The sequence below is a fragment of the Odocoileus virginianus genome, chromosome 18, assembly GCF_023699985.2.
Source record: "Odocoileus virginianus isolate 20LAN1187 ecotype Illinois chromosome 18, Ovbor_1.2, whole genome shotgun sequence".
Classification (NCBI taxonomy): Eukaryota; Metazoa; Chordata; class Mammalia; order Artiodactyla; family Cervidae; genus Odocoileus; species Odocoileus virginianus.
This window is the reverse complement of record NC_069691.1, coordinates 42,937,197-42,958,786: the sequence shown is the minus strand read 5'-3', so window position 1 is coordinate 42,958,786 and position 21,590 is coordinate 42,937,197. Positions and strand designations below refer to the sequence as shown.

General features: G+C 35.9%; 1 long non-coding RNA gene and 1 pseudogene across 2 annotated transcripts in view; both read left to right on the top strand.

The window, feature by feature from the left end:
• LOC139039436 (uncharacterized) overlaps positions 1–21,590 on the top strand; it is a 561,922-nt gene that overhangs the window by 323,327 nt on the left and 217,005 nt on the right. The gene's annotated exons all lie outside the window — the stretch shown is intronic.
• On the top strand, positions 11,494–12,451 carry LOC110149705 (abl interactor 1 pseudogene; annotated as a pseudogene).

Below are 21,590 nucleotides of genomic sequence, written 5' to 3'. Positions count from 1 at the left end.
TTGTTTAAAAAACAAAACAAACTGAAAGGAAAAAGAATAAAAATTCCGCCACATGTCAACATATCTTCTATAAAAATATCAAGTCAATATGATGTCTAGATTTCACAAAGAAGCTTTTCTTCAGTTAAGACAGTGTTTTACTAGTACAGTTTCCAATCTGCTTCCTATTTATTCTGTATCTCTACACTTTTTAACCAAGTATGGCACCTACATTGTCAAAACTTTATAACTTACTTAAATGAATTTGCCTCTTTGTCCTTTGTTTAAAATTTCTCATATTTACTTCATTATTATTTTATATATTTTCTATAGTACACTCCTTATCTATAATATTTTTGAAGTTAATAACTTTAAGTTATTGTTTTTGTTTCCTTACATTCTTAATTCTTTAGGATAATAAAGAGAAAGGAGAAGGAAGGTATAGATACGAGTATAGAAATAGAAAGAGATGGATGTGAAACATATCTGTCACTCTCTCTTGATTTCATGTAGAGGTATTTACTTAAATTTTATGTTTTTTGGAAAAGAATATAAAGATTGACATTTCTTTCCTATATTAAATAGCTCTCAATAATCTAGTCCTACTTTTCTTCTTGCCTAATTTATCACTTTCACAGTTTAATTCTACATGTGAATCATTTTCACATGTTCTTATATTGGGGTTTTCTACTAACACATTCTTTCTTGAGAAGAAAAACTGGTCTTTTTCTGGTATATTCTCCAAAGCTTTTTGCAAGATATTCTCAGGAGAATTTGCTCTTAATCAGGATACAATTAGAGTTCACCTCTAAGATCTTAATCTGCAAATATGGGTGGGGAAATTTATAATTTTATATTAGTTCAGTTATTGTGCCATAAGGTAGGTGGGAGGAAGCTAAGGTTGAGTTCAGCAGCTAACTGATTGTTCATTTAAATTCTTTATACTTGTTGACACTGCCTAGGACTAACGAATTATCAGAGCTTTTGTGGTTTTTCTTTTTTTTTTTTTGACCTTAGAAACACTGCTTCATTGAGGTTGAAATCTTATCTAGCATTTATTAGTAGTAAATCATTTAAAAATATTTGATATATAAAAGAAACCATGTCTTGTGAATATCTGTGTCCCGCCACTGAAGACTTTTAAATTGTCATAGTGAAGCCTTCCTTGCAGCACCATGTGAAGTTACTCATCAGTTGAGTTTTCTGTGACCCCTTTATTACTTACAGATATGCATGTTGCATAATTATGTACATGTGCAAGTGGAAGTGTTTGTTGCTCAGACGTGCCCCACTCTTTGTGGCCCTATGGACTGTAGGCTGCCAGGCTCCTCTGCCCATAGAATTCTTCAGGTAAAAATGCAGGAGTGGGTTGCCATTCCCTTCTCCAGGGGATCTTCCCAGCTCAGGGATTGAATGCAGGTCTCCTGCATTGCAGGCAAATTCTTCACCATCTGAGCCACCAGGGAAGCCCACGTGTACACACAGGGAGAGGCAAGTTTTCCTGGACCCTAAGAGTGTCACTCATTTTCAGCAACATCATACTGGTACGATGCACTATGTATAGCACAAATGATGCAAAAATATTGAATGATAAGATTAAGAAAACTTATTTGAGCCCCTCGGGGGAAAGAAAAAAGCTGATTAAAATAGTCTTTCATTTTTGAAGGCAAGAGAAATGCATTTGTAAGTACTTAGAACTATAAAGATTTATATGCTTCTGGGGAAAAAAAAGAACCCAACCTAAAAAGTTTAAAGACATGTTCTCCAGGATAAAAGATAGGAAAGCTTAAAAAACTAAGGAATCAGGGATGAGCAGAGCTGCTATTTCTTCGGGAACAGAATATCAGTAAGCTTTCTGAATTATAAAGTAAATCTTTTGCAGCCTAATTCCTCACTCTTCTCCTAGTAAAGAATGCAATTAGGTGGATATAATATAATAAACAGAGATGAACGGTTTGAGTAAGCAATAAATATGTAGAAATCATTGGTGTATAATTAGAATTTCCAAATGAATGTGTAGCTGAGATTGACTTGGGAGGAAAGAAAGAGTGCAAAGAGAAAAGAACTCAGGGCTGAGCCTTGAGAATTGCCAACATTCAGTACAGAAAGTCAAGCAGGTAAGTTAGCAGAGCAGCGTGAGAAGATCTGGTTAGAAAGAAGGAGAATAGCAAGAGCTGGGGTTCCTTCAGAAGCCGAGGCAGACCAGTGTTTCAGGGAGAGCTTGACTGACTACTGAAGAAAGAAGGTGAAAGTGAAAGTCCCTCACTCGTGTCTGACTGGCACTTTGTGCCTCCATGGATTGTAATCCTGGGAATTCTCCAGGCCAGAATACTGGAGTGGGTAGCCTTTCTCTTCTCCAGGGGATCTTCCCAACCCAGGGTTCGAACCCCAGGTCTCCCACATTGCAGGCAGATTCTTTACCAGCTGAGCCACAAGGGAAACCCAAGAAAACTGGACTGAGTAGCCTATCCCTTCTCCAGGGGACCTTCCCAGCCCAGGAATTGAACCGGGGTCTTCTGCATTGCAGATGGATTCTTGGATTCTTAACCAACGGAACTATGAAGGAAGCCTACTACTAAAGGCTGCTGATATTTAACAAAGGAGGGTGTGTTCGCTAGGCAGTGGTAAAGGCCACTGAAAGTGACTGCAAGATTATACAGAGAAATATCCAGTTACCTTTGGCAACCTGAAATTCTGGTGGGTCTTGTGAATGAAGTTCTGGTGATCTGTTGGGGAGGTAAAAATAAACCACCATGGGTAGAGGAAGAATGAGGGAGAGATAATGGTGTAAGTAAAAGAGTTCCAGAAATTTGGATATGGGGAGACCCAAGATAAGCTGGGAACTGGAGAGGAGGGGTGGTTAAAAGAGGGCATTTTTAAAAGATACTAGAGAGATGCAAATATTTAATATGTGTAACAGCAGCCTCAAAAAACAGAGGGATGACAATTTTAGACTATCAGAAAAACAGGTTATGTAATTATGAAATTGAATTCAATTAAGAAGAAAATATACAAGAAAGAATAGTGCTATAGTGAGAGCTTCCTTGGTTGTTTACCAGTAAAGAAACCTCCAGCAATGTGGGAGATGCAGGTTCAACCCCTGGGTAGGGAAGATCCCTGGAGGAGCAAATGGCAACCAACTCAAGTATTTGTGCCTGGAAACTCGCTTGGACAGAGGAGCTTGGCAGGCTGCATAGGGTCGCAAAGAGTAGGATGACTGAGCATGCATGGCAGCATATAACTTATATTTCAAATGTGTCATTAATAGCCCTGTGTGTGTGTGTGCTGTCCCCAGTCCTGTCTAAATCTCTGCAACACTATGGACTGTGGCCTGCCAGGCTCCTCTGTCCATGGGATTTCCCAGACAGGAATACTGGAGTGGGTTGCCATTTCCTCCTCCGCGGGATCTTCCCAACCCAGGGATCGAACCCACATCTCCTGCATCTCCCTCACTGGCAGGCAGATTCTTTACCACCGAGCCACCTCGGAAGCTGGTGGCTTTATATATATATATGAAAAATGTTAATTAAATTAAGAATACTTTTTTTACTGGTATTTTCAAAAATTTTACTGTGTGCATTTCTGATTTTATAATTTATTAATATATAACATATAATAATTTGTGTTTATGTATATATGTATAAGTGAGTGAAGTCGCTCAGTTGTGTCCAACTCTTTGCAACCCCGTGAACTGTAGCCTATCAGGCTCCTCCGTCCATGGGATTCTCCAGGCAAGAATACTGGAGTGGGTTGCCATTTCCTTCTCCAGATATATGTATAAGCATAGCTAGATAAAATTTGTAAATAAAAACACTTGGAAGAAATATGTCAAATATAGTTTAGTTGGTAAGTAGAACTGTGGATTTTTTTTTTTTACTTTTGTCTTTTTAGAGGTTTTTTACAATAAATGTATACTACTTCTATACTAAAAAATGCATTACTCTTAAGAGCGGTAATTATAGCATCTAAATTTGTGTTTTATTGCTTTATTCTTTTCCTTTACATTATGTGGTGTGTGAAGCCATTGTTTAGAGATTTCCTATGGCCTGTCAGTGTAAGAACATTGTAGACACATTTGTGAGGTCTTACCATGGAAGAAGCTAAACATATTTATATGGCATTTCATTAGTTGCTTGTGACTGAAATTCTCTTTCAATTTAAACTATGGAAAGCTAATATTAGGAAAAAACTTAGAAAAGTCTTGGACATATTCAGTAAAATTGAAAGAAGAAATAAACTAATTTTAAAATATTAAGGACCGCTGTAAATAATATCAGGATCCAGAGAACAGACAAATTTGACACATCAAAAAATAAATTTACATTAAAAAAGATACAGGTGCTCTGTGGAAAAGTTGAAGGATTCTATATCTAATTTTTAAAAAAGGTTTAACATACATTTATGCAAGTCAAAGGTAATATAAGGCATTAAACTTGGTCAATATTTGGCAACATAGTAATCTTTATCAATTGAAATACTTATAACCCTCTAAAACACTTAAGTGTGCCCAAAACAATATTTTCAAGGCTGAATAACAGTAATTCAACATTCAGTAATGTATTTTAAGGAAATAATAAAAAATTATTATGAAAATTTGTGTACACATAGATGTATGATATCATTGATTACAATATTAAACTTTGGAATGCTCTTAATTTACAGAATTAGTAAAGAAAATTATGCTATATAATTATGAAATAATGTTGGGAGAATTAAGCCACATTTTCAAATAATTTTATTTCCATGGGAAAATATTCATTATAATATGATGTTAAAATGAAAAAAGAGATCCCTAAACTATATATTCAAATACTTTTAATTTTGTCAATGTATATAAATATGTGGCATTTGATGAAAACTTATATCTAGAAAAGATTTATTTCTACATGGCTAAGCAAGAGTAACCAGGGTCCTCTTTTTATTTAGTTAATAGCTGCAAACATTTTATTAAGTCAGAAATACAAAAACTCAAAATCTCTTCAGAATATTGGAGCAAGATAGGGAAAATTAGGCTTAACATGACCTGGTATAGAATTTGACACCAAACAGCTATTGTGGTAGCTTTTTAAATGTCGGTTTAGGTCAACTACAAATGCATTTACCAGAATCCCCTTCCTTAAGTTGAATCTGGATGAAGGTTGGGAAATTTGCTGCATCCATTCCACATTGTAAATCATGGGCATATTTCCCAACCATCCATTCCACTTTGTAAATCTTTGCTCTCACACAGGTCAGTGTAAGGTTACCCAATCCTCAGCTGGACCCACTGTTCCTGCAGCTGCTGAGGTTCTCTCCTTCAGTTTTATAAAATGTTGAGCTAGTTTCCTGTATGTTTCCATGATGCAGCACACCAGCTTTTCTGCTGGCCACTTGCACTGTATGAATTGAAGATCTGGAGGCAAATAGAGACCAGTGTATGTTCCAGAGAAAGACAGATTCAGGTTTTAAGTTTATACTCATGGGTTCACTCATCCTCATGGGTCACTTATTCTCATGGGTTCTAGTTTGTTTCTTTCAAACCATGTCCATCTCTTCTTCCCAGCTGCCAGCCCTGCTTACCTGTGACCAGACTCAGATGCAACAGATTGATTGACACCAACTTGTTTAAATGAACTCCCTCAGGTCAGGAAAGGTCTAATCTAACCCTCCAATCTATTGGATCTCAGTAGTTCTGCATCTCTGGGTGAATCCTAAAAAAAATACAGCTAAATGTGTTAGCCCGGCTTGATCTTCCCATTTGTCAGTGTTCAAACTTATCATGTTCAGTATACTAATCAGTTATCACTAATGTTATAATATATATATGCTCATTTAGCAAGAGAAAATTGTAACTACAGTATCGTATTTTCAGTGAAGGAGGACTTGGTGTAAAAAGGCCACTGTTATATAAAGAGTATAAAAATCACATTTATGAAAAGTAATGTGAAAGGATACCATTGCCTCCCTCCTACTAGATTTTTCTGTCACCTTCCCACAAACATCTATATTCTTGGGGAGAGTTTTCTGCCTTTTCTGACATACTTGAAGAATTAGAAACACTTATCCACAGTGGGCTGAAAAAGTGGTTTCTGACATCAATTCTATTCTTTCCCCTCTTTCCTTGGGAAACTATTCCTGGGAATCATTGATGTTCTGTTTGAAGCCTGACCTAGATATATTCATCTTAACTTCTAATTTTATCACTTCTTGAAGAGTAGGAAGTATGCTCTTATGACTTTGGATTTTATTCAAGCAAACACTGTCCTGAAGGGAAATATTCTCAGATGTGTTTCCTTCTGATGTCCATGAGTTTCCTGAAAAAATCTGAATTGCAGGAGGGCAATAGCTTACAATTGTTTTTCTCACTACACATTTATCTTCATTCTTCTCAGTTTGGACAACTCTTTGAATCTCTGGAGGCGTGAAGAAAGAAGAAAAGGAGGTCTTTGTATATATGATATTTCTTTCTGGAGACATGATTAACTTGTCTCAAGGAAAACATTTTTTAGATTAATTGCTTTAGTTTAGACATGGGTCCATAAATAGTAAGAATTAGAAAGGTCTTGAAGATATAATGTAAAATGAATGTTCTGAATCAGGAAATCAGTAACAACCAGCCCCCTGTTAGAAGACACAAATCTGTTTATTTTTAAAAATTTGAAACAAGAGAAACATGCATATAAAAATCATGGTTGATCATCCATTTCTATAGGATTCTGAAATATTAAAGTGTCAGCTTTTAGAAGAGCTGAACTATGGCTGAGTTTGCTTTGCTATTCACAAAAACAGCCTTACACCTTCTTGCTTTGTTCCAAATTTTATTGACTGACCTCATCACAGGGCTACCTCAATATAATTGAGAACATTTAAATAGTAATAAATATCTAGGATATTATATTCCATGTAAAGTCAGATGAATCCTCCGTTATTGTCTAGATCCACATGGGAAATATATTGTTACGATACAGATGGTTTAGCCCTGAAAAATCATGTAACCATTTCTTTTCTTTTCGGTTGACTTGCACGGTCTGTTTTCCAATCTCAGATCTCTGTTTCCCACCAGGGACTGAACCTGGGACATGGCAGTGAAAGCCCAGAGTCCTAAGCACGAGGCCACCAGGGAATCTCCATTTTTCTCCTTCTTTTCTCCTTTTTTGGACAAGAGAGAATCCAATAGCAAAAATAGCAAATCATTTAGGTGTAAAATATGCTTCAGTTACAATAATCCAGTAGATTTAATCATGAAAACATTAGGCCTCTAATTAAAGGACAAAGGTTATTTTATCATAAAATATTGCAAAGATTTAAACACTACTCAGAATAGAGACCATGCACACTGACTCTGAATACTGAGCTTTTGCTCTAAGGGGGAAGTATAGGATTACAAATTCCTGCAAACCTCTGGTCACATATTTTTTCAACTGAAACATCTTTTGTGTTAGATAGGCTCAGTTGCCAAATCATTGTTTTAAAAAATATATATATATATATTTTTTTCTCTTTCACGTAACTCTCTTCCTGTGTAACCGTGCATGTGTGCCCAATCACGTCCTACTCTTTGTGACCCCATGGACTGTAGCCCACCAGGCTCCTCTGTCCACGGGATTTCCCAGTCAAGAATATTGGAGGGGTTGCCATTTCCTTCTCCAGGGGATCTTCCCAATTCAGGGATCAAACCTGAGTCTCCTGCATTGGCAGAGGGATTCTTTACCACTAAGCCACCAGGGAAACCCACATTTGCCACTAAGACTTTTAATTTCATGTTTTGAGGTTTTTATTATTCCTGTACATTTTGTGTAACCCTTGGTAATTGTGGCAATTTATTTACACTTGCACCTTGAGAAATTATTAATTCATTCATTCATTTTGCAAATACATTCATGCATAGGCACATTTTTTCAGATAAGGATGGCAACCAAAATGGAGAAGTAAGGAATTTTAGGGCTGTTAATGAGCTGGAAAAATTGTCAAAATCAACTTTTATACAATTCTGGAATCTAGTCAAATACTTGCAACTACTAAAGGAAAGCTTATTGAAGAAATAGACTTCTGCTTTACAGAAAGAAACACTGTGGCATTTTAAATTGCCCTGTAACTGTGGTGGCCATTAGAAATGCAGCCCACATTTCATTTGAGGAACTTTGTAGAATGTTACATGATTTCTGATAAGTCCATCATAATTGTTATTCTTATTTCTCTCTAGGCAATTTAATTTCTGGCTCTTTTAACCATTTTTCTTTGTCTTTGGTTTTCTGCTGGTTGATTATGATATACCTAGATGCAGGTTTTGGAATTGGTATGCCATTAAATTTGGAAAAATTTTTATAATTATTCAAATATTCTATATATATAAAGTGTGCATATATTTGTTTTTCTTTCTTTCTTTGCTATTATTCTAATAGTGTGAATATTGTATCTTTTGAAAATTTCCTATGGTTTTTGGATCTTATATCTTTTTCATTCTTTTTGCATTTCACTTTGGGATATTTTTGTTAACAAATCTTTAAACTCACTGATTATTTCTTTAGCCCTGGTGAATCTGATGAACTACATAAGGCGTTTTTCATTATTTTTATTATGTTTTGGATTTGTAGCCGTTAACTTTTATCCTTTCTTAGAACTTCCACCTTTCTTTACAGTTCTCTTCTGTTTTTCATGTTATCTTTTTTCCCACTAGACCCCTTAACATAGTAATCATAATTATTTAAAGTTTTCTCTCTAATTTCAATATCTGTGTAATATCTGATAAAGCTGTGACTATAATTTTTGTTGAATTTTTGTGTGCCTTATATATATATATTTTTTGTCAAAACCCAGACATGTTACATAATGTCAATTGAGGTAAGTAATGTTCAAATGTGAAGCTTTATGCTAATCAGGCTAGGAGTTGGGCTTTGCTTAATGCTCACGATAGCTGTAGATTTCAGAGACGCAAATTCTTGCAGGGCCCCCTTTTTTCCCCTCTTGACTTTGCGTTACGCTGTGTAGTCTTCCTCAGGGAGAAGCTGTGTCTTGCAGCATTTTCACCTGTAGTTCACGATACTAGAACTGTGTTGGTTGTCTGGTAATGTATGAGGGTGAGTGTACATTGTGTAATATTTCAATTAAGTCTCCCAATTTCGTTGGGTTTGTATTTCTGGCATATGCCTTTCATGAATGTTTTTTCTTGGAGAGCATTTCCACACTGTATGTGAGACAGGAAGCCTCGATGGTCAGGCTCCAGGATAAGGCTCCAGGAAAGCCGAGGAGAGCTTTGTATGGAGAAGGCTCTGGGTGAGACTTAAATGGTTTACTCTCCCTTTTAGTTTCCTACTTCACATGGGATAGTTAATTCAACCTTCACTTTGACAGCCTAGTAGATTTCCTGGATATATAACCTATGAGAGCGTGCCTAGCCCCTCCCATAGCCACCCCTGGTGGTGGGTCAGCAGGAGTATCTCACTCTCAAGCTAGTCTTACAGTTTGCAGGTCCAGTGGTTACTGTTCCAGGTAAGAGCTTAGTTGTAACCCTTTGGATTCTCCTTTCTCACTCAATTTTGGGATGGTGGTTTGTCTTGCACATGCGACTTTTCTGATAGGTACAAGAAAACTCATTTTTGAGTTTCTTTTTGCTTCAATTTTTCTTCTTGTAGGGATGAGAGTGATGCCTTTTAAGCTCTTTACATATTGGAATTGACACCAAAATTTTCATTTTAATTAAAAGTGTGTTTTTTAATTTCCAAATATTTTGAGGTATCTCAAGTATTTGGAAAAAAAAGTATCTTCCAGATACTTCTTTATACTGATTATTAGTACTTTGAGATCACAATTTGTATTATTTCTTTGGTCTTAAATGTATTAATATGTGTTTTTTGACTGAGGATGTTGTCTATTTGGGGTAATATTCTATTCAAGCTTAAAAATATTTATTTTGCTTTTATTGGATTGTGTATTCCATAGGTGTCAACTGGATAAAGTTAGCTATAAATGTTTATACTTTTGATACTAAGATTCTAAACTATTTCCTCTTTCAATGAAAATATCGTATATATACTTGAATAAAGAATTCAGAAGTGTCTGGAAGGGTGACTGCAGGACCTAGAATTGAAAGATATGCCCTCTGCCCTCTTCAAAATGCCCAAAACTTTCTTGCTGAATTAAGTAAATCACAGCTGAATTTCCTTCTTGTAGTTTTTTTTTTTTTTTTTTTTAGTTTCTGGTATTCAATTTTTACTAAAAATTTTTAAACTTATTCTCAAACTACAAATTAACCCTGTTAAAGTTTTTCAATTTTAAACTCATTTGACTATTACAGACAAGAGCTTTCATGTACTCATTTTACTTCCTTATTCAGTATATGAAAATCCCTGGTTCACTCAATGTAGTATAATATTCCAGGATAGCAGGCAAAGTCTTTGTCACATTCATGCAAATTTGGGAAACAATGAGTTATATCTTAAGTCACATTGATTTGTAATGTCTTGCCTGCCATATATCACAGATACTCAATAATTCTACACATCTCCTGGGTTATTCAACTAATTAAAGTTTTGATAATTAAGGAAGCATTTCCTATTGTGAGGCTGTCAAACATAGTTGTGTGTTAGATGACTCCATAAAGTAACATTACCTGGTGACTCTAGTCAAACCTTATATGGTATCCCAAAGAGGTTCATGTAAAAGCTCTTTTTTTATGACATTGGCAAATACAAAGTATAAAAAAAGAACACAAGCTGGTTGCACTGAGATGACAGGTGTTTTTCCAATTGTATGCTGAAGAGAAAGGGCATCACTTGTCATATCAAATATAACATATTTAAAACATTATTTTGTTAAGGCACTGTTTTAAGTTTCTTTTCTTTCCTTCAAACCACAGACCAAAAGTAGTAATTCAGGAGAACTTGACTTCATAAATATATTTTCAATTGGTGATAGTTTTAGTTTTCTTCTTTTTGATTGGCAAATTGGTAGGCGAGTTGAATATGTCTCAAGATACTATTTTGAATTGGGGCAAATATACATTCTAATGATTTTGTTACTTTGTTACAAACTGTTCTACACTCTCATGAAAAAGTTCTCCAGTGCCTGAGGCATTTTATATATTAAAGGGCTTCCCTGGTGACTAGTGGTAAAGAATCTACCTGCCAATGCAGGAGACTCCGGTTGATCCCTAGGTCAGGAAGATCCCCTAGAGTAGGAAATGGTAACCCACTCTTGCCTGGAGAATCCCATGGACAGAAGAGCCTGGCGGGCTACAGTCACTGGGGTCACAGAGAGTTGGACAGGATTTAGGTACTAAACAACAGCAACAACAGCTACTAAAAGTTGAGACCAACAGTATTCCTGTAAAAAGTTATCCTGGAGGCATCAGCACAGTCGATGGAGGAAGGTGGAGAGAGTGAGGAGGAAGAGGAGAAGGTGAGGTCCCACGATACCCAGTTGGAGCGTGGGCAGGCAGTTAGTATCCAGTTTGTGATGTGATGGTAGCCTCCATGGACCTTGCTGCTGCCTCTGTCTCTGTTTAACAGGAGAGGAAGCATTGCAGAGGGGTGGAAAATGGCAGAACTGCAGATGTTACTAGAGGAGGAAATCCCCTTTGGCTAGAGAAAGGGAAATCCCCTTTGGCCCTGATAGAAGGTTACCAGAACCTGACCTGGGTGGCAGGCTACTGCGAAAACAACTACATACAGCTACTAGACAAGAGAAAAGCTTTAGGAGAGACCAAAGCCTACACAATCCTATCCCTAGCTAGTCTTGCTTATCAAATAAATGCATCAGTTAACAATGCTCCAATTGCTAGATATCCAAGCCTCTCAGCTCTAGATAATGGAGTTTTCCATCAGACTGGGCATTTGTAAAGAGAAAGTGGCTCAAAGAGAGATTAGTATTTTGACCACAAATAAGAATATATCAAGTACTTACAAAATAATAGCTCATGCAAGTATGGAGCATCCTGTAAGTTATGTTCGGAAACCTACCGACCATACAGTTCTGGATAATGTGAGCCATGGTGTCGAGCAAGGAAATAACCAGCTTGCAAGAACTGGTGCACTGTCAAGAACAAATCCTACTACTCAGAAACCACCGCACCCTCCCATGTCAGGCTGCGGAACGTCGGGATGAAATATTCCTTACAAAACCCTGGAACCTGTTCAGTCTCCAACAGTTCCTAATGACTACATGACAAGTCCTGCTAGGTTTGGAAGTCAACCTAGTCCAGCAGGAGAGTTTCTTTATAAGTCAGAGACTAGGGACACACAGTGGCAGCAACATTATTGGCATTCCCATCGCCATGCCTATACCCTCACCACCCACTATTGGACCAGTTACTGATGGTACAACTCCACCACTGATACTCCGCTGGATGACATTCCCATGTTTGATGACTCCACCACCACTGAATTATGAAGTTGAGAAGGCTGTTGCAGTTCGTATAATGACCCGTATGCAGTTGGAGATCCTGCTTGGGTGCCCAAGAATTATATTGAGAAAGGTGATGTACAGGCATCGTTGAACTGCTGCAAAGGGAAAGAACTCATTATAGTATTTTAGAGCTGGTCCAATATTCTCCACCTTTTAAATAGTCTTTCAAGCCAAGATGATTTAGTTCCCATACATTCCTAACATGAAGTGAGCATTCTTTATTTTTTATTAATTTTTAATTGGAGTATAGTTGATTGACAATGTTGTGTTAGTTTCTGGTATACAGCAAAGTGATTCAGTTAATGTGTGTGCATGCTCAGTCACCTCTGACTCTTTGTGACCCCATGGACTGTTAATCCATCAGACTCCTCTGTCCATGAGATTTCCTAGGCAAAAATACTGGAGTGGGTTGTCATTTCCTTCTCCGTGAAATCTTCCCTACTCAGGGGTCAAACCCACATCTCCTGCATTGGCCGGCAGATTTGTTATCCATGAGCCACCAGGAAAGCCTCATGCCGTACAGTAGGTCCTTGCTACTTATCTATTTTATATATAGTAGTTTGTGTCTGCTAATCCCAAAGTCCCAATTTATTCCCACCCTACTCTCTCTTCCCCTTTGGTAAGTATGGGTTTGTCTTCTATGTTTTTGGATCTCTTTCTGTTTTGTAGGTGGGCTCATTTGTATATATTTTTAGATTCCATACATACGTGATATCACATAGTAAAAAAAAAAATTGATCTATTCCTATTTCAAAAGCATAAAAAATTTGTCTATCCCAATTTCAAATGTATCTCAACAAGAAGGACAAAAAATAAGCTCCTTTGTGATTTTTTTTAAGTAACATTTTGTAAGATATTTTACTATTAAATTAATATTGACATATATTGTTTATCCTATGCATATTAATGCCATCAAATATGTGTATCTAGAAATGTATGGTTATGGTCACAAATGTAAATTATAAAGATCATTTTTCACATATTTTAAAGAGATTTATTTATTTTTATTTTTGGCTGCACTGGGTCTCTGTTCTGTGTGTGGGCTTTCACTAGTTCCGGCGGGTGGGGGCTACTCTTTGCTTAGGTGCACAGGCTTCTTTCTATGGTGGTTTCTCTTGTTGCAGAGCCTGGGCTCCAGGGCATGCAAGCTTAGTTGTTGCAGTGGCATGGGAGATCTTTTGGGACCAGGGATCGAACCCATGTCTCCTGCACTGGCAAAGGATTCTTAACCACTGGACCCTCAGGGAAGTCCCTAAAAATCATTTTTTAACAACAGCGGTTTTACTTCATGAAACTAAGCTCAATCGTGTCTGACTCTTTGTGATCCTGGGCTCCTCCGTCCTTGGGATTTTTCCAGGCAAGAATACTGGAGTGGGTTTTACTTCATTCCTATGTTATTATAAGTGATGGATTGGGTTTACTTCCATAATTCCTTATAAAACAGAAATTTCCCCTGAGATTATGCATAAAATAGGAGAAATGCATTCTAAGAGCCCTTTTGTAGAAGAACTAACATACATTCTACAGTATGTTTTAGGTTTGTTTTCTTAGAACTGTTATGGAAGTAATTCTAATGTAGGAGGATTAAGTCCAAATAAGAAGTTTTAGAAAATGTGCCTTGATGAATGAAACATAACAGTGGAGGTGTTGGTATTCATCATCATAGCAGGTGAAAGGAAAATCTGTTTCAGACTTTTTAGATGCTTCCTGTGTATCTCACGAGGCAAGATAACTAGTTCTGAAAACTTCACATCAGGCCTATTTCCTTTTATGTGTCTATTGGCACTTTTCACTACACAAACCTAAACTATCTTGAACAGAGTATCAGCTACATGTATGGAATTTAAATTGATCTTTGAAAATATAAAGGTGTTTGCCTTTAGAGAAGCATATTTGAAATTCTGTTTTTCTGTGAAAAGCATAGAAACAAATATTTAAACAACTTGTTGAATAATATTAAAATAATTTAAGAAATAAAAATATTACTTTCTTTTTGGATATCATTTGTCAGCTTAGATGTCAAAGACTCAAATATATACCAATGCATTTAAAAGTATATGGGTTAAGAAACATAGAAAGACATTTTTTAATCACTATTTTTTTCTAGTTTTGATTTGCAGTAGTCTTTGTGATTTTAAAATGTTTATTCATGGCAGAAATTGTTATATACTTAAAGTGACTCCTTACTTTCAAATAGAGTAGCTTTAGAAAAAAGGAAAATGTCACTTGCCTCATAAATGCTGAATTGATCCTTCCAGAAAGGGAGGCAAAATGATATATGAGTGAGGATGTGATAAGTCTCATCATTCAGACTAATTCTAACTGATTATTAAGGTAGGCTTGGGGGCACTTTGCTAAGCATGGTTTTGCTTTTGATGATTTGAGGAATGGCAGTCTGATTCCATAGTCCATTTTTACTGCAACGAGACTGCTGTCCCCAACCCTGTTGTGTACAATGGACAAATCTCCATATCCGCCTCTTCCTAAACCCTGGCAACCACCATCATCTATTTGCTCTTCTAAGATTTTGAAATTTTAGATACCTTATTTAAATGAATCACACAATATTTGCCTTTTGCAACTGGCTTATTTCATTTAGCATAACATATTAGGTTCATCTATGTTTTTGTAAATAGAGGAATTTCCTTTTTTAAGACTGAATGGTAATCCATTATATGTATATACCACATTTTCTTCATCCATTCTTCTGTCAGGGGATATTTGGGTTGTTTCTATATTCTTGCTTTAGTGAATAATGCCACAGTGAACATAGGGGTGCAACTATCTCTTTAAGATCCTGATTTCATTTCTCTTGGATATATGCCCAAAAGTAGAATTGCTAAATCATATGGTATATATAATTCTAATTTTTGGAGAAAGCTCCATGTACCAAATGCACCCTTTTACAGTCCCATCAGCAGTGTACACAGTTTACAAACTCTGCATATCCTTGGTAATAATAATTATTTTTTGGTGATACCTATCTATATGTGTGAGATGATTTCTCATTTTGGTGGTTTTGATTTGCAATTTCCTGATGATTAGTGACGTTGAACACCTTTTCATATACCTGGTGGTTATTTCCATGTGTTGTTTGAAGAACTATCTATTCAAGTCTTATGCCCATTTTTTAATCAGGTTGTTATTATTTTTATTGCTATTGAGTTGTAGTAGTTTCTTGTATATTTTTGAAGTTAACCACTTATCAGATAAGTTGTTTACAAATATTTTTTCTCTCTCTCTCTCTAGGTTGCCTTTTCACTCTTGTTTCTTCTGTTATACAAAAGTTGTTTTTTTATATAGTCTCTGATATTTATTTTTGTTTTTGTTGCCTATGCATTTGGTTTCATATCCAAAAATTGCTAAGACTAATGCCAGGAAGTATTTTCTTAATTTTTTTCTATGATTTTTAGAGTTTCATGTCTTACACTTGAGTGCTTAAGATATTTCAAGTTGATTTTTATATATGGTATAAGATAGGTGTCCAATTTATTCTTTTACCTGTAGATATCCAGATTTTCCAGTGCTATTTGTTGAAGAAACTAGCCTTTCCCCTTTGTGTATTCTTGGACTCTTGTCAACAACTGTGCCTGAACAGTGGGAAGCCAGAGGAAAATGATGGGGCCCTCAGTGGTCCTGGTGTGCAAACTGGTCATCTGATTTGGGTGTTGGAACAAAAGACAAATTGAACCATGTAATAGCTGCTTCCCTCTGAAGGTTCCTGCAGGATAGATGGAGCTCTGGCACACTCACCTCTGTAGTTTTTTTTTTTTTTTTTTTTTAACCTCTGTAGTTTTATCCAGTAAAGCAAATGATTAGAAGTCTTGGTGCCAGACTTAACTTATTATTAAAGTTTAAATGAGTTACAAGCTTAATCTCTGATAAAATATCTCTTGTGGGGGGAAATGAAAGAAGGAGAGTAAATAGCCAAAAAAATTCAACAAATAAAACAAGAAAAAATCAGTCAATTGAATAATTAATTAAAAGGTGGGATGAGAAAAAAAATAAAATGTGTATCTATTAAAAAAGAAAGTAAGCAAATTTAAAACACATGCAGAAATACAAATACAAGATGATTGCAAATTATAGGAATGTTACCTGAAAAGATTTGCTAGATTACCTTTGTGTGAGTTCATGCTAAGATGCTTCAGTTATCCAACTCTTTGCAATCCTATGGACCATAGTTCGCCTGGCTCCTCTGTCCATGGGATTTCCGGGCAAGAATACTGGGTTGAGTTGCCATATTCTTTTCTAGAGGATCCTCCCAACAGAGGGATCAAGCCCATGTCTCTTAAGTCTCCTGGATCGGCAGGTGGGTTTTTTTTTTTACTACCCATGCCACCTGGGAAGCCCACAGATGACCTTTAGTTAACAAACTGAGCCATTTGGGGAACTAGAACTTTTTAGTGGTTTAACTGTATTTTCAACCATTTAATTGACTGTCTTAACCCTTCCCACAGTTCTGATCTTGCTGCCTCCTCTCATGGAAATGTGAAAATTACTTATATGATTGCCTAGAGCACATATTTATGTTTTTAAGATAACTTCCTGGTACTACATCACACATTCTTAGGAGTAAGTTACCTTTAATACCTCTTGTACTTTCTGAAAGAAAATTTCCAAAAATGATAGAATTCAATGATATCAACAGACTTTTGAACAAAAAAACTTATAACAAAATAGCAATAGAGTCAGAGACACAGAAAACAAATTTATGGTTACCAAAGGGGAAAGGGGGTGGAGGGATAAATTAGGAGTTTGGGATTAACATAAACACACTACTATATATAAAATAGAAAACCGACAAGGACCTACTGGAGAGGACAGGGAACTATACTTAGTATTTTGTAATAAGCTAGAGGGAGAAAGAATATGAAAAGAAAATATATACATAACTGCCTCAGTTTGATACTTGAAACTAGCAAAACACTGTAAATCACCTATGTGTGTGTGCTCAGTGGTTACCAACTCTTTGTGACCCCATGGACTGTAGCCTGCCAGGCTCTCTGTCCATGGGATTATCCCAGGAAGAATATACTTCAATTAAAAAAAAAAAACAGACTTTTGATAAACATATTTAATTTTTTTTTTTTTGCAGAAGTTGCATTTTGTTTCTTCTTTTGTACTTGTCAACACTGCATTATGTATAACCCATAGGCCTGTAACATTTACAAGCATCGCTTGGTTTTCAAGTGTCCCAGAAATACTACCGAACATGTGGTAGGTGCACACATTTTCCCAGGGCAGAACCAATATTCAGCACCCAAGTTCAGAATGTGGAGCGTGGTTAGGGCTAGATGTCCCTGATGTGATGACATACCCCCTCTTCACAGAGCAGTTTGATATCGATCATAGAGAAAGAGCATCCAAAAGATACTACTGACAGGTAATTTTTAACTTTGATGTATTCTGTTGTAATTGTCCCTTAACTTTTAATGAAAGGAAGAGGTGGTAGGGTGTTAGAAAACCAAGCAGAACAAGTGTGAACAAGTGAAGTGCACAGAGGCGTGCACTTTTCCTGTGTGTGTGGGCTCAGCTGTGTCCCCCATGGGCTCTTTGCAACCCCCATGGACAGACTGCAACCCACCAGCCTCCTCTGTCCATGGGATTTTCCAGGAAAGAATACTGGAGTGGGATACAATTTACTCCTCTAGGAGATCTTCCTGACTCAGGGATCGAATCTGCATCTCCTGTATCTCTTGCATTGCTGGCAGATTCTTTGCCACCAGGAAAGCCCCCAATCAAACAGATACATATTCAAAAGTAGGAAAAAAAAAAACAAAAAAACACCTTGAAAGTCCAGTAATCTCCATAGCAAGCTTTCCTTTAGCTTTTTTCAGTCTGTGAAATTTGAAAGAGAAAATAGAATGAACTCTCATTATTAAATTATTGACTAATTCACAGGAGACATAATAAATTAGGACAATACAAAATGTTTCTCACCAAAAGTGTTCATAGGAATTTCTAGAAATCTGTGCATGTTTAATATAGATACTAGTGAAAAAGGAGGGTCCCATTGTCTTTGGTAAACACCCCACTTTTTCCTTAAGGGTAGCTTTTTAAGTAAAATATTTAGTAGGTTTCCTAGTTTTACTGAAATCTTGATACTATACACTTTAAAGTACAGCTGAAGATAATCTGAATATCTCATAAAAAAGTTACATTTTCCAAAAGGGGAAAAAAAAAGTAGTGAGAAGAGTAACATTGTCTTATATATTTGCAAATTTCTTAATAGAGTTGATCTTTTCCAAGAAACTAGCCTGGTGGTTACCAAGGGCAAGAGGCTGGGGAAGATGTTGATCAAGGAGTACAAACTTCCAGTTATAAGATGAATAAGTTCTGGAGATCTAATATACAGCATAGTGATCATAGTTAATAATTCTAAATTCCATACTCGGAAGTTGCTAAAGGAGTAAATCTTAAACGTTCTTACCACAAAAAGAAATGGTAATTATGTGACAGGATGCAGATGTTAGCTAATGTTATAGTGATAATCATTTTGCAATATGTAAATGTATACAATCAACATGTCATACACCTTAAATTTACCCAATGTCTTATGTCCACTGCATCTCAGTAAAGCTAGAAAGATTTTTTTTAAAGGAAAAAATTAGGAAATTCAAGAAATGAGGAAAGCTTGATATGAAGGCCAAAAGGAGGACAGCAAACTCTCTGACTTCAGTGGTATTTACACTCTACTAGGGGGGCTTTGTTAAAATCTTTAAAGTGATATCCCAATTGATGCATTTGTCCTCTCATCACCTTCTGGTCTCCAAATAATTAAAGTAGTTTAAGCATATAAGGTGTTGGAGAAGACTCTTGAGAGTCCCTTGGACTGCAAGGAGATCCAACCAGTCCACCCTAAAAGAGATCAATCCTGGGTGTTCATTGGAAGGACTGATGCTGAAGCTGAAACTCCAATACTTTGGCCACCTCATGTGAAGAGTTGACTCACTGGAAAAGACCCTGATGCTGGGAGGGGTTGGGGGCAGGAGGAGAAGGGGACGACAGAGGATGAGATGGCTGGATGGCATCACCGACTCGATGGACATGAGTTTGAGTGAACACCAGGAGTTGGTGATGGACAAGGAGGCCTGGCATGCTGCAATTCATGGGGTCGCAAAGAGTTGGACACGACTGAGCTACTGAACTGAACTGAACTGAGGAATATAAGGACAGTGATCACAGATCAAAATAATAGAATATCCCTTTGTTTCATTTACTTTTTTTGGTTTACCTTCTTATACAATAAAGCCATTCACCTTCTTTACTCTTTTTGAGTATTTCAACAAAACTCAACATGACTATACTTTACCCTTGTATATATGTGTCCTGCTATTTTGTTCTGTTTGAAGAACAGTAGACAAAATACAGTGATACTATCATCATGAAATAACTAAGAGTCTTTTAAAGTGCTTATTTAAATTCATTTCTGAATTCAAACTAAACATTAAAACTTTCTTATCAATAGTGTCTTTATTTGGAAATAATATTTTCAAATAATTATTTGTAAAAAATACACTGGAAATAAACTTTATTTACTTGAAACTTATTACAAGAATGGAATATTACTAAAATCTTCTTTTAAGGGTGTTATAATCCAAGGGAAGGCTATATTCAAAGCTAAATTCTTCTTGTCTGTGTCATCTTTCATCATGGTCAAAGTGAGCAAGACTTTGCTTCTTTGTGATTCCCTGAGAGAGACAGGCTTCAATATATTTGTATAAAAATCAGAACATTTATAATAGGATGTTGTCCCACAATTCTTTATAAAGTCCTTTTTAAGTTATTATTTTTTATGTTATAGTGACTCATCACTTTTAGAGTATGCAACAAATTCAACTTTGCAATTAATTTTTTTTTGCAATTAATTTTAAGACTATTTTTGTCTAAGGATGATGACTGAATTTTGCAAACACATATCTAAATAATGTGCAATATAGAAGTAGGTAGGATAAAAGCAATGTAGAAAGTTATTTAAAAACTGATTCAGATTCATATTGATTTAGAGACTAAAGCCAATTAAAGGAAAACAAGTAGATGTGACAAGAAAGAGCTATATGTCAACATCTGTTTCTTTTTAGATTTGTTTGTGAACTGGTTAACTGTTTGTGAAATGTCTAATACCAAACCTTTATCAGAGCAAAAGTATTTAAATTAAAAATATTGATTAAATGTATTACCTGTAGCATTTATGGAAGTGAACTTTTACCATAAAGAGTAGCTGATTTAACTGCTTTTTGCCTGCTCTCTGTGCAAATATGATGATAGTAACTTAGGTGATTACCCTAATAGAAATGACCATAGTAGAATTGTGCTGAAAATCACAATTTCACCCTTAAAATTTGGTGAAATAAGGTATTTTCACCTTAAAAGTGACAAAAGTAACTAGAGAGAACTTTTTATGGCTCTTTGAACTTCAAATTTCAGTGGCTATTTTGAACCCCAATGTCTTAGCAATAATTCACATGTCTTTCTCTTTTATTCTTTAAAATTGTATCACCAGTAGATCAATGATTAGAATTAGAACCACTGATCATTTTGTAACAGTATTCTCTGAGAAACCATTAAAAAGTGGACAACATTTTATTCTGCCATATTGCCACATAAAATTACAGATATTGGATAAACTGTTATTTATTAAAGAAGTTAGAGATTAACAATGTATAAGAATAGGTAAGATTCCAACATCTAAGACTGAAAGCTTTGTTTCTCACAGGTTAACAGCATATCTTGTTTTTTTTTTTTGATCAACATTACTGGTTTGAATACATATATTTTGCATATTTACTTCTTGCATATGTATAGAATTTCCATCATGAATCTCACATGATTTAGCACTGGGTATTATAATGCTGAAAAACTAGACAGTTACTACTTTCATGAAGCTTCATTTCTGGAAAAAGTAGATGATAGTCATACACATATATAATACATACACGGGCTTCCTAGGTGACTCAGTGATAAAGAATCTGCCTGCCAATGCAGGAGATGTGGATTCTATTCCTGGGTTGAGAAGATCTCTTGAAGGAGGAAATGGCAACCCACTCCAGCATTCTTGCCTGGAAAATCCCATGGACAGAGAAAGGAGCCTTGCAGGCTATAGTCCATGGGGTCACAAAGAGTTGGATACAACTTAGCAATGAAACAACAACTGTACATATACACACATATATGTCTGTGTGTATACATATCAGAAAGTACTGATGAATGCTTTGAATAAAACAAAT